The 13,867-nt window shown below is 42.2% G+C and overlaps 1 protein-coding gene across 10 annotated transcripts in view; it reads right to left on the bottom strand.

Moving 5' to 3' along the window:
• The window catches only part of ERC2 (ELKS/RAB6-interacting/CAST family member 2), a 916,980-nt gene that overhangs the window by 112,815 nt on the left and 790,298 nt on the right, over window positions 1–13,867 (bottom strand). The window lies entirely within an intron of this gene.

The following is a 13,867-nucleotide window of genomic DNA, read 5'->3' as shown; positions in this document are numbered from 1 at the left end:
ATGGAGACCCTGCTTCTCTGCCTGGTTTGCTTTATGATTTCACCGTCTGGACAAGTCATCTAATCTCTCCGTCCTTTAGTTTCTTCATCTGAAAACGGAGCTACTACTTTACTTCAGAGGATTACTGTGAAGAATAAGAATTAATACATGTAAACATGGCTCGGTGCATATTAAGTGCTCAATAAATGTTAGCTACAGTTCTTATTTCCTAGTCCTTGGCTAAGCACAGACAGAACAACAGAAATAAAGACCATTACTTTGTCATAAGGAACTTATGGTGTGGCTGGAGACAAGATGGCCAGAGGGGAAAAATGATCCAGAAAAGGGAATCCTGGGGAAAACTGAGTGAGGACACTCTAAGAGCCCCAGGAGGTTAAGAAAAAGAACGATAATGACATTTTTAAAATTTGGGGGGAGGCTTAAAGGGTTAATCTAGGCTGAATCCAATAAGCAGGCTTCAGACGGAAAGGAGGGCATTTCGGACAATGGCAAACAATACTCAAGAAGACGTGGAAAGAAAAATGAATGCTATATATTTTTAGAAGAGGAAAAAATATCTCATTATCTGGGAGTGGTGGAAAATTCATAAAAACTTCCCCGGGGGACCCACTTGGGAGGAATATGAGGACTGGGAGGTAGTTGAACTTAATGTGGTTGGAAACAAGAGGAGCTGCCAATCTGTCATCATGGGAGAGACACCGAGAAAGCATTTCAGGAAGGTGAACCTGGTTGAGGCCCTCAGGTTGAGTGGGCTGGGAAAGTTCTGAGTCAGGGAGGCCACCAAGAGGCCACCACAGGGGTGAGGTCCTGTGGGTCACACCAGAGTGCTGAGAGGACAGAAAGAAGTGGAGGATGAGAAAGGTCCTCTGGTCAGTGACTAAACACCTAGACATGAGGTCTAAATGCAGAGGTTGCAGAGTCCCATAGGACGGGTTGGAGGCCCAGCTCTGTCACGCAGCGGCCCTGAGCCCAGGGCACCGACTCTGTAAGTTTAGCTTCCTTCCTTGCCAAATGGAAGCAAAAACGTTTACTTCATATGGATGAAAAGGTCCACTTAGCATGACACCTGGCTCCTTCCGAGGTGGTTAAAAATAATAATAATAACCATTTATTTGGTGTTGGTGTGCTAAAGAAGGAATTAAAAATGAAAGGCAAGAAAACAGAGGTTCTACACCTGGTTCCTAAGCCACTGAAGAAGACACAGGCCTGACTGCCAGTCTGGTTCACTCTTCAGGAGATCTCATTAACACTTAACATCAGCCTTTACTACCTCAGAAACAAATAGAGGTTTCAATATGAATGGAGACTCCTGTATTGTATCCCCTTTATTATGTACCTAACTCATTTCCATCTCACCATGGAAACCAAGTCTTGCCAAAAATATCAGACCAAAGAAAAATAGTGATAACTTTGCTTCATTTAAAAGAAATAGCTTAAGATTTAAAAAAAAAAAAAAGTAAGTATTTTGTACTTTATTTCATAAGAAGAGGGAGGAAAAAAAGATGACACATTGTACCAGCGATTACCTGCCCATTTTAAGCCCTGTCAGCAACACAAAGACTTGAAGCAAAGCTAAATCCAGGCGCATTATTCCTTTAAGCCCCTGTGATAACTCAAGGGGACTGAAAGGCATGTCTGTGTTTCTACAGGAGGCATGTGGTGGGTTCAGAAACTTTTAAAGAAGTGCCCTATTATCTCAGGTAGGTGTGTTCCGAAGAATTTAAACTGAATGTACTTTTGTTTTAGTTCCCAAGAAATGTTCCTCATCCACCTAACTTTCCCAAAGTCCATCTTGCACAATGCAAATTGCAGAGGTAAGATGTGCTTGACCTAATAAGTCTGGAATGAACAGCTAAGGAAGTGGGTAACACCAGGAAATTCTTCGTCAGCATGCCTTTTTGACCCTTGCAGAACTGTCCTTGATGGCCCCGAGCGTGCGAGACTTTGCTTCCTTGTTGGGCTGTGAGGTATTTGCCCACAAAGTTTTGAGAAAAGCTACAAAATCAAAGGGGATCAGGCAAAATGACCTGCTGTTCACCAGTGCTGATGGGCAGCTCTGCTGGTCACCAGAGTAAGGACTTTAGACCCTTCAAGAAATCAGCAGGAGAGAAATGATAGAGTAACTTGCCTAGGTTTGCTAAAGCATACATTCCCCGAGGAATGGACCCGCCAATCCACACACTCTTCTGGACTACGAAATGCAGGAAAAAATGATCCTTTCTTCCATCTTTTACACATAAAACTAACTCATATTATGACACAAATGAACTTCTACGACTCAGCCGGCTTCCTTACTGAATACAGCCCGAGTCAGTGTTTGCTTTGATTACGGAAGGAAATAAATGGCTTCTCAAGGTCCTTTGGATAAGGTGGCATTGGGAAAGTAACCTCGACTAGATACGTGGTACAGAAGAATTGCTCCTGCTGAGCAAAGACAGAAAACCAAAAGAGAAATACTTCTGGCTGCCGTAGAAGCTCCACAAGCATGCATGACTTGTTATCTGTGCAGAAGAACAGTGCGTACAGTCTCCCAGACCTGCAGTTCTGTTCAACACCTGAGAACCATGCCACCCTGGGTAAGTAACAATATCCCTGGGCCGCTGTTCCTAGCCTTTAAAAGGAAGCCAACAGCTACCTACTTCACAGGATATCATACATGTCAACTGGACTAATGCATATGAAGCATTTAGATTATGCCTGTCATGTGGGAATCATTTTATAATATGAGCTATCACTACTAATGTAAAATCAAGAAATTCACAACTTCTACCCTCACTGAACAATGTTATTATTTAGAGCTATGAGTAAATTCTTTTCAGTGGAGAAATCATCCCTCAATGAGATAGGAATCAATCATAATTTGGCCTCACCTCCATGATACTACTGAGTCAACAGTTTCTCTAGAAATTTCCCTTTTCTCTGGGTCTACTTTAACAATCATCATTTGCATAGCAAATCAGACTCATCATAGAGGTGATCTAACACTGTCACTTCAATACTCGGAAGCTGTAAATGTGTAGACAAGATTAGTGGGAGGACAGGTGATTTAGAATCTGGAATCATAGGGCCATGGAACTGCCTAGGCCCTTGGAAACCTTTTAGTTTAACCACTTCAGGTTAAACAAGGTTAAAAACAAGAAGAAATATGTCTTGCCTTGGGCCACAGATCATGCAAAGGACGGAGGAAGGACTAACATCCTCAATCCAGGACTACAGTCACTGCTGCTTTTAATTCAAGAGATTAGCTGTTCCTTGGAGTTTTAGTAGAACTTGACTGTAAAATTATCTTAACCTGATTTGGAGAGGAGAAAGAAGGTGCGGTCATATTTTAGCTATGGGTTTAGGTCCTCCAGTGGTTACTGATATATCCAGGCTTGTTTCTCTCTTATTTGGAGTCAGTTTTGGAAATGTTTATTTTTTTCAGGAAATTTTTTAATTGTACTTGTTTTTTAAAATACATTGGCACTAAGTTAACTATAACCCCTTTTATAATAATAAAAAGAGTCCTTAGTCTATCTGTAGTTATGTCCTCACATTTCTTCCTAATGAAGCATTTTGTATCATCTCTCCTTTCTCCTTCTTATTTGCCCTGGACTAAGGTTAGACTATAGAAGAAATGTCCAACTGAACTTTCTGCCACAATGGAAATCTTCCTTTATGTGTTTTATACAATATGGAAAGAACTGCACTACCCCAACCCTGTAGCATGAGTCACTAGCTCCATGTGGTTATTGAGCCCTTGAAATAAGAATAGTGTGACTGAGGACGTGAATTTAAAATTTTATTTAATTTTAATTAATTTAAATAGTCACATGTGGCTAGTGATTACCATATTGGACAATATATATATTATATAAAATTCAAAGATTCAGCTTTTGTTTTTGTGAATCATTTATTATTATTATTGTTTTCTATTTTATTTACTTGTGCCTTTGGCTTTTTAAAAAAATTTCTTTTTGTTTACTCCTCTTTTTTTTTTTTAAACTCTGATTGTTTTTATGAAGATTAGTCATAGCCAAGAAACAGGCTTATGCAGGCTTCTACTGAGACCTGAATTCCTTCCTCCCTGGATTCAAGTCCCAGAGGCTTAGTAGGAAGGTCTGCGAAAAAGTGATTGAAGAGAGAACATGAAAAGCTGAAGGCCTCTCAGATGAAAGCCAAGCCAGAAACCTGGCTGTTAAGAATATTTTCTCTCCTCCAAAAAATGAATTAGTTGAATCCAATGTGACACTCAAAGGAAAATCAAAATGCTTGAAGAGCAGGTTGTAGACTTGAACTCCCATGTAACTGGATTCCTCCTTGGGACTTACAGCTCTGACACATGATATTCTGTAGAGAAGGTCCTGTTAGCCTTACTGAAATCTGGACACCATGGGCCTTTTTTATATGGAGAATTTTTAAGATAAATGGAGTTGAGAACTGGGAGCTAAGTTTCCAGGGATTTCTGCCATTTGGGACTATGAAGTAGGGTAGAAGCAGCAGGAACAAGAAGCAGATGATCTACTGTAAAGGGACAAAAAGAAATCTCCTTTTGCCTAGAGAGAGTTAGTCTCCAGGCTTGAAGATGAGAACCACCCTTCATAAAATAAGAATTCATTACACTTCTAGTCCCCTAGGCCTCACTGCACTTTGAGCCAACATGCAATATATATCAGAGAGCTCAATATCAGAAGGGATGCCAGGGCGGTGAGGTGATGGGGAGGTCGAGTCTCCCAGAGATGATCAGAAGCCACTGAGTGAGTGATGAACTCTGGAAGGCTAGGCTGCTTCTGCTTTGATGCCGGGGGTGGGGGAAGGAGAGAGGTTTACCCCAAAGGGACTCTAAAATGCCAGAAATAGAGAGAATGAACCTGAAACACTGAGACTTATGGTGAATTGGAGAGCACTTTAGGTAAAGTTAGCCTATGATTTTGAATTTTCCTGGTGATTTTACTAGAGTATTCAACGTTTCTTATAATATTCCTTGTTTCTTATGACTTTTAGATTGTACTATAATGGAAAAAAAATTCAAAGAGCGCAAAACAGGAGAATGTGATAAGGAGGGCAGGAAGGGACTTCTGATGATGTGGTCAGGGAGGGCCTCTTCCAGCTGTAACAGCTAAGCTGAGACCTGTGTGATGGGAAGGAGTTAGTCTTGCAAAGATTCAGGGGAATGGAGACAATAAGTTTGGAGGTCCTGGTGTGGAAATAAGCTTGGGATATCGAAGGGCAAAAGGAAAACCAGGCTCCAGGACCACAGTAAACCAGGGCATGTTGGTGAGAGGAATTGGGAGAGGTGCATAAGGGCCAAGGCAGGGGGGCTCCTGAGAGTCAGAGTAAGGGTTCTGGACTAATTAAGGTTCATGAAATATTTGAGACTACTTGCCTAAAGCATCCTGTCAGTGAAAGCAGTTTCTATACTTCCATACTGACTCCCAAAGCACAGGAGACCCTGATGAGGGTGTCTTTTCCCCAAAGAAAGGGTAGATTACATTGGTGCATTTTGCTCAGTGGGTTGGGCAAGAAACCAAGGTCTTCCAAGAGCTTTCCATGTGTCTCTGACCATTAAAGCCACTACTGTAGGGGCTTCACAGAGTTCAGGGGCCTCCTGGTGGGCACACAGTCAACTCGGGTAGACCCAAACCCCTTGGCAACCATTCCTGCTTCCGCCTCTGGGTTTTATACAAAGGTTTTTTTTTTTTTTCCTTTTGTCACTGGGAAAAGTACATAAAAATAGGTGTGCCACTTGAAAATTAAACAGACAGTAAATACCCAGGGCAGCTGGGCTGTGATCTAGATAACACCAGCGAACCTAAGAGTGGGAAGTCACGTAACATAAGAATAAGAAAGAAAGAAAGAATCATGGCAGTAATGATCGGTTTGGAAAAAAAAAAAAAATAGATGGAAAGAATTTGGAAGGTAACAACTTCCAGATGGTCCTGGTGGTGAAGATAGCTATATATAGAGAAAGAGGGGCTAATTAGTTCCTGGGCCGAGGCCCCAGTTTCTGTTAAGTGAGTGATTGTTTCGTGGTGGTTTAGTTCAATGCTAGGGGACACACACCACATCGCGAGTAAATTAAGTATTTGGGTTTTTTCCCAAGCAGTGGGAATTGCCTAACCTTAATACAATTAATTAAGACTCAATGAATGTTTAATTTAGTTCTGGTGCTTGTACCAGGGACACAATGGGCTCTTTGTTTTGGCCAAGACTCCTAAATATTGGAAAAAGAGAGGCAGGCTGAAAGAGAGCAAGGGTTAGTCAATAGCTTTCTCCCAAAAGCTCAGATGCACAAGTTGGTTTCCAAATGTAACAGCCAATTCAATGAAACCCAAGAGATTGCCCCTGAAGGAGGCTGTGGACCTTCCAGGAGAAAAGAAAAAATATTGCCTCACGCCTCCGGGTTGGCATCAGAAGTTACAAGCTAGTTTTTCAAACACCCTCTCCAAAACTCTCAATCTGCCAACTAAATGGACCATCTTTACAGTGCATGCTCAACTAAATTCTCCCTTGGTTTCTTCCTACTTTCAAGTCAGGAGCCCTCAGCAGTGAAAAGAAGGCTTGAGAAAATTTAGGAGCTAGGAAGAGTGGTTGGAAAGTTGACTGCTTCCAGAAGACTATGACCAAATGGACCACTTTTGGGGGGCTACCAATCACCACCTGACAGGCAGCTAGACAAATGTGGAGCTTTTTATCATTATTGAATTGACACTCGTGGCTCCTAAGAGAATTCCATGAAGAATAACAATAACAATAATAACAAGGGCTTCCGTTTACTGCGTGTCTACTTTGTGTCAGCCCCATGTGTGGTGTTCCATGTAGATTATCTCATTCAACTTTCACAATAACAAGTAGTCAGTGTTCTTATCATCCCCTGTGGAACATGTGCAGGAGCTGAAGCTTTGAGATATTAAGTCCTTGCTGAAGGTCTCATAGCTATCAAATGAAGGAACACAGATTACAACCAAGGATGCGTGACCCTCCAGCCTCCACTAACTCTTGCTCACTGCTGATACTGTGCTGAGGCACTCTCTAGGTGAACTCCTATTGGGTGGATGAGCTAGAGGGACTGCCAAACAGCTGGCTCTTGCTACGCACACCAGCAGAGGAAGGTTCAACACTTTAGCAAGAGAACAAATGTGTACTTTGTGCCCATTTACACACCAACTTGCAGAGCTGGCCAGTGGTGAGAACTACCAGTAAATCCATAGAACAATGACTTCCCATCCCAGTCAAGTCAGACAGAAGAAGTAACTGGTTCGGGAATAGAAGAAGCAAGAAAGCCCAAGGCAGAGATGACTTGAGCCATTTGACTTGACAGAGATGAGGCTCAAGCCATTTTTTTCCCTTGAATCTGGTCCTTTTCACTTTTAATCCATTGCTGGAAGGCTGTCAGGCTCTGGGAGACAGGGTGAGATGAAAGTAAGGAGGCAAGGATTATTGGACCAAATTCCCATCTCTCTATTCTCTTAAGTCTGGTTTAGGTGGAAGCCCAAGGGTTGGCCCAAAGACATCTAGTTTGGCCATGGATTAATTATCCTTCACTTTTACCTTATCCTATAGGAGCTTTAGCAGCCTGAGATGATTGTAGTCCTAAACTAAAACTTCAATTGCTCAGAAAATGTAATTCATTTAAACTATCACTACATTATAAAACTTAGAGCAGGTAGATAGGGACAAATTAAGGATAATTTAGACCAAGATCACCTTGCTCCCAATTATCAACTGACCTATAGCCAAGGTCCTTAATCTAATTCTGTGGAATAAGGGGAGAAAAGAAAAGATGGTTAGCTAGCTAAGTTTCTAAGAGCTTAAATGACTTATGGAGCGTTACCAGATTAGTGGCAAAACCAGGACAAGAACAGAAGCACGCAAATAGTACATGACTCTCCCATTATATCATCCTGCCACTATTTTTTCCTGAGTTTCTATAAGTTTTCCATGTGTGCATGCATTCAATCAAGAAAATCCTTATTACCTACTATCTGCTGGGCACTGGGAAGTGCAAAGATGAGTAACTCCCCTCTTTTGTGGGCTTTTGTACTATTTAAGGACAAGTAACTGGTGTTTAGAACTGTGCCTGGCCTACCATTCAATAAATATTTCCTAAAGAGATGCATAAAAGTACCCAGATAACATAATACTGGGCAGACTGTAAGGAGCTAGAAATATCCTAACAGTGGGAAGAACACCTGGTGCAAAGAAGCATTCCACAATATTTGTTGAACGAACAAACAGATGAATAAGTAAATGAAACAGAGCTGAGTCCAGCATAATCAGCACCCTGAGGCTTTATGAACACTAGGTAGTAGAGTATATGGAGAAATTACTCCCTCACATGACCTTTTCTAAGGGGTCTTGTGTTAGTTCAGCACATACCCAGATCCCTGGACTCTGGACTCTTACAGGACTCCGAAAGACTTTCATTAGAATCCAGCTCTGCCACCTACTCACCAGATGTCCACCAACAAGTCAGCACTTATATCCTCTCTGATTCTTGCTCTCTAGGAGGGCAAAGCAGGAGAACCCGCCTTGTTGGCTGCTGGGAAGGTTAGAACTTGGTACAGTAAAATTCTCAAGAAATACAAGCAGTGCCTACCAGGAATGCCTATCAGTCTCTGTTAAAAGCTTTTTTCTACTACACCCCTGCATCCAGGTATCTGCGTGCACTTGCTGTTTACTAAGCATTATCTTAGCACTCTAGAAATATTAATGCATTCAATCCTCACGACAACGCTAAGGGTCAGGTTTTATTATCTCTCATCTCACATACAAGGAAAACAAGGAGCAGAGAGGTCAAATGACTAGCCAAAGCCACACAGCTAGAAAGCAGACGAACTGGGATTCCCAGGGAGGCCTGGCCCCAGACTACGGGCACTTGGCCCCCATGCTATGTCGCCTGCCAACAGAGGAAGGATGCCCACTTGCTGTCTCCTGAAAACATGATAGTCTTTCCACCACTAGCCCTGCATGGCTCAAAACTCAGGGACGGTAATTTTTAGGAGACTTGTACCTTATACTTAAGAAAAAAAAGTGATCATCCAAAAGGTCATGCCAGCTTGGCAAGATGTAGCCCTGAACTCACTCGGTGGAGGAATGATGTGGCGGACGTGGCTCACTGAGGCAAATAGCACCAGGACACCGGTGACTAGATGCTCACCTCCTAGAGCTCCTGTGGTACCATTAGACTGTGACAATATGGTTTCCCCTACACAACACAGCTGGCTTGGTCTGGGACATCAATTTGATGCCAGAAGCACAAGATGTCCAGACAACTCTGGTGGCATTTCTCTCTTTGGAAGATTCCATCACTGCCTCATGCATCATCGTCTGAATTCTGTTCTATATACTCTAATTCTTCACCTTCCTAATCATATTTATAGCAATAATCAAAATAATAGTCCTTATTCTTTAGCACTACAAGCCAGACATTTCACCTATCTCATTTAACCTTGTAATAACCCCATTATTAGGTGTTGCTGTCCACATTTTAAAATGCTGTGCAGAGAGTTTCCTTTATTTCTCAATCCATCCATTTGCCTCGCCCTGTTATAAGGCAGGCCTGTGCCAGGCACTGAGGTTATGGAAACCAGCAAAACCCAAACTGCTCCTGATTTCATGGAGGTAATCCACTAAATTCCACAAATCGTGATAACGTGACAAGAAAAAGATACCATGGGCTATGAGACCCTAGAGTGAAGGGACCTGCCCAGGCTTTATCCAGGGAAAACTCTCCTGAGGAAGCAGAGGGAGGGCATGAGTTGTAATTAATTGGGTCAAGGGGGTAGGAATGGGGTGGTAGATATTATTATAAAATAATTTTAAAGGGTTAATGCATTACTGATCTTTTTTTTTTTTTGGTCATTGTGTGATTTCTCACCCATAAATAGTAAAATTATTGTCCTGAGAGGGTCATGGGGCTATGTCCTATACAAAGGAGAGGCCAGAATGGCATTGTGGAAAGACTGACCTGCCTGTACTCCTGGAAAGATTAGCTTGTTAACCATGGCCAAGGCAGCAAAGGACCCAGCCCTTGAAGGTCTCATGATTCTTTTTATTGCCAAGCCTGCGTGCATGTTCTTCCCATTGTCTGGATCATTCCATGCCATACCGCCCCAAAGATGCCAAGCCCGGGAGTCGAGGGTCTCAGATGGGATAGGCTACATGTTCTGCTCACCTCCCATGTGGTCTGATAGAGGTTCCATTTATGAACAGGGGACCTGCCCCTCCAAAGAATCCCCTTCAGATGTGGTAAGTTTTTCAGCACTTAATATAGCCAAGATCTCTGTATTAGAACAGTTTGGCACAAAAGGGTCTGGTTCCTTCTTCTACCCAAGTATGTGGTTTTTACGGGAGATTTGAAGGGGTGGTTAGGAATCCCAGACACAAAGACGGTTTATAAGAATCTGCTCATGCTGGGGCACCTGGGTGGCTCAGTCATTAAGTGTCTGCCTTTGGCTCAGGTCATGATCCCAGGATCCTGGGATCGAGCCCCACATGGGGCTCCCTGCTCAGCAGGAAACCTGCTGAGATTCCCTCTCTTGCTGTCTCATTGTCAAATAAATAAATAGAATCTTAAAAAAAAAAAAGAAGAAGAATCTGCTCATGCTGTAAGTTAACTGACAAGAGCTGAAGTAATTGATTTTTTTAGAATATTACATTTTATGTATCCATGCATTCTCTCAGGACGCCCAATCCAGACTGCCTGGAAGCTACTTGGGATGTATGTACACCATACACCCACGCTCCTACTATTTATTGGGACCAGCTTGCTCTATTTCTATGATCCTGCCTGTATTCTACCTATTAAAGAGCGTCGGTCCTGGCTGTAACATAATCCTGGCTGAGATTCACATGCAAGATGTAATCTTGACAAGCCATTTGGAATCTCTTCTAAAAAAATGTAAAAGCCAGCATTCTTCCAGAGAAATGAATCAGGCTGATAAAAACGTCTACAGGAGAAGCCTAATCAGTTCATATGGGAACTTGTCAGTAGACCCTTTACTTGGACTGTGAGATTAAACCATCTTCATAAATTGTCATTAGAAGCAGGCAGGGTCCCTTCAGCTAAAATGCTCTTCTTTTATTTCCACTTAGAAACTCTAAGGTTGCATTTCCCCAGTGGAGACACCAGCAAAAGCGACATCTAGAATGAGCACTGAAAAGATAACAAAATCTCATTTTTTCTCATGAATATGGTCCCTTTCTAACCTGGTGAAGCAGGATGCCAGCTCTCTGCTCTCCCTTAGCCATTTAGAGTTCTGAAAGGAAAAACCTGCTTCACTTTACTATTTCTTTTCCCTAAACATCCTTTTTTGACCTCTTATCCAGATAATCACCCACTGATTATTTTAGAGGTATGCTAATATTTAGATGAATCCTCCAAGATGCCTTGGGTTGGAACAGGAAATGCTTTCTGTCATTTTAATGTTTATCAACATTAGTGGTGAAATCATATCATTACATGGGAAAATATTTTCAGATGATTTTTTTGATATTATCTAAAGTACTTAGTGTGTGAGTTAAGAAAAAGGCGCAAAGCAGAACCATCTCAAAAGAGGCTCTGCCAAGTAAGTAGCAACTTCATTCACCCATCTCATTAAATTCAAGAGTTTCTGTAGGAGATTTTTTTAAAAATAAATTCTTTTCAACATTAATACCTTTACCCTCTTCTCACAGTAATCCATACTAAGAGGAGAGAATAAGGACAAATGTGACTCCAGTCCTGGTTCTGCCTCTTGCTGGCTGAATGATGTTGGAAAAGTCATTCAGCTTTCCCCAGCCTCCATTTCACCATCTGCAAAAGGGGATAATAATATGACTGACTCACACAGCTGTTACAAGAATTAAGCATACTGTCTGGGACACTGTGAGCCTAGCATAATATTTAGAGCACTTTAGATGATGGGTAATTATTTGTTTATTGAATGAATGAATGAATGAATGAATGAATCAGTCAATGAACCTATTCCTACCAAAACTGCAACGTTCTAAATCAGGGGTTGGTAGATTTTTCCTGCAAGAGCTAGAGAAGAAATATTTTAGGCATTGGAGGCCGAATGGTCTCTGTCATGACTACTGAGCTCTGTGTTGTGGCAGAATCCAGCCATACACTGTAAAGAAATGAATATGGCTGTGTGCCAATAAAACTTTATTTGCAAACGGAGGCAGGAGACTGGATTTGAACCACAAGCCATACATTGCAGACCCATGTTCTAAAAGCCTAGCCTGCTAATGACAAACCAGACTGACTCTCAAAATAAGTGCTTAGTCATGATTTATAACTTCAGTGTTAGATTAAGCCCTTTGAAGGCACATTAAGAGGAAGTCAGTCAGTCCCTCCCAGCTTCATTGCAAATATTTGCTGCACCCTGTCACACCCCTCCCACCACTGGCAGGACCCACTGTGGTCCCACAGGTATGCCGGGGCCCTTCTTTCCAGCTGGTGGACTCACTCATCCTCTAAATCAGCCTATTTTACCCAATTCCTCCTTGAGACCAGGCTTCCAGTGACACCCTGGTAGGCCAAAGGCCCTCCTGGAATGCATCCCTTCTTTTCCTACTCAATCCAATGACAAATCTTCTTCTTACAAAATCCTCAGACACAGAGACAGGAACCTCCTTGTCCATGTCCAAGAAAAGAAATGGAAATGTCCTTCCTTCTCACACTCCTAGTAATCTCAGGAGTATAGAATCATGTCGCAGAGGATGGAAAGCCATGGGCCAGGATGAGTGAGGGCTTTGTTGAGATAATGTTTCTCTGCACCGAAAGCCTACTGTGTTCAAGGCTTTGCCTAGAACGTCTCCCTGCCCCCACCCCCGCAACCCCTTACCCCCAGGGTTCAGAAGAAGTAGAGCTCAGAGAGCACAGAGGACTTGCCCAAAGACACAGCCTGGAGAAGAAACTGGCCCCTAAGTTGCTCTGACCCAGGTCTGACTGACTCAAAAGACCAAATTATGGAAACCCACTCTTTGCTTCTGCGAACATATGGCAACTCTAATCTACTGAGTACCCATGGGAGCCAGGCTTTCAAATTCAGCACAATTTGCAAGCATTTTACTTACTGATGTGCTCACTTTTTTCTTTTTCTTTTTTTTTTTTTTTTGACATCTCCCCAACTAGATTATAAAATCCAAAGAAACCAATCTGTACCTCCAGCACAGTCCCTGGCACACTGGAGGTAATTACATATGTGAAGAATTAATTAAGAAAGAAGAATAATGAAGATATTAGTAGTAATTGTCTATGGGTCAGGCATCAGGCTATGAATTTGACATACATCATCTCAATGACCACTCCTACTCCATAAGTGGTTACTATTATTTTCCCCATTTTATTGATGATAAAACTAAGGTTCTGAAAGGTTAACCTTTCTAGGCTAAGGACAGAAAGCTAACCAATGGCAGAAGCAGTAAGTGAACCCAATTCTGTTAGGCTCTTAACCCAGATTCTCCTTCCTCCATTCAGTTTCCCCACACAATGATCGCCCTTGTCCCAACTCAGACAGTGAGTCCGTTGGCTGAGGGCCCTGGTCCTTCCACAACAAAAAGTCATCTTTTCTCTTTCTCCCTGACCATGTTTGTTCCTAGTGTCTGGAAATTGCTCTCACCTATAAAACCAGGATAATTTTCCATTGTCAACATACATCCCAACCTCCTCCATGGGGTTTTTGTGAGAAATAACTCCATTTGCAGCCATTAATTAAGCTGTTAAAAGTACAAGTAGCTTTTTCTCCATTTTTACATGGCTTCTCAAATGGTTAATGCTGATTTCTTTCTTGGTGAGAACACAAGGAGCTCATAACTTTTCAATGGATTATGAAAGTTATTCCCCCAGGGGCTCGGCAAGGCAGTCATCGCTGGGCATAGCTTTGACATGACGTCAGTG

The sequence above is a fragment of the Neovison vison genome, chromosome 6 (genome assembly GCF_020171115.1).
Source record: "Neovison vison isolate M4711 chromosome 6, ASM_NN_V1, whole genome shotgun sequence".
NCBI lineage: Eukaryota > Metazoa > Chordata > Mammalia > Carnivora > Mustelidae > Neogale > Neogale vison.
This window is presented reverse-complemented; position numbering and strand designations above follow the sequence as displayed.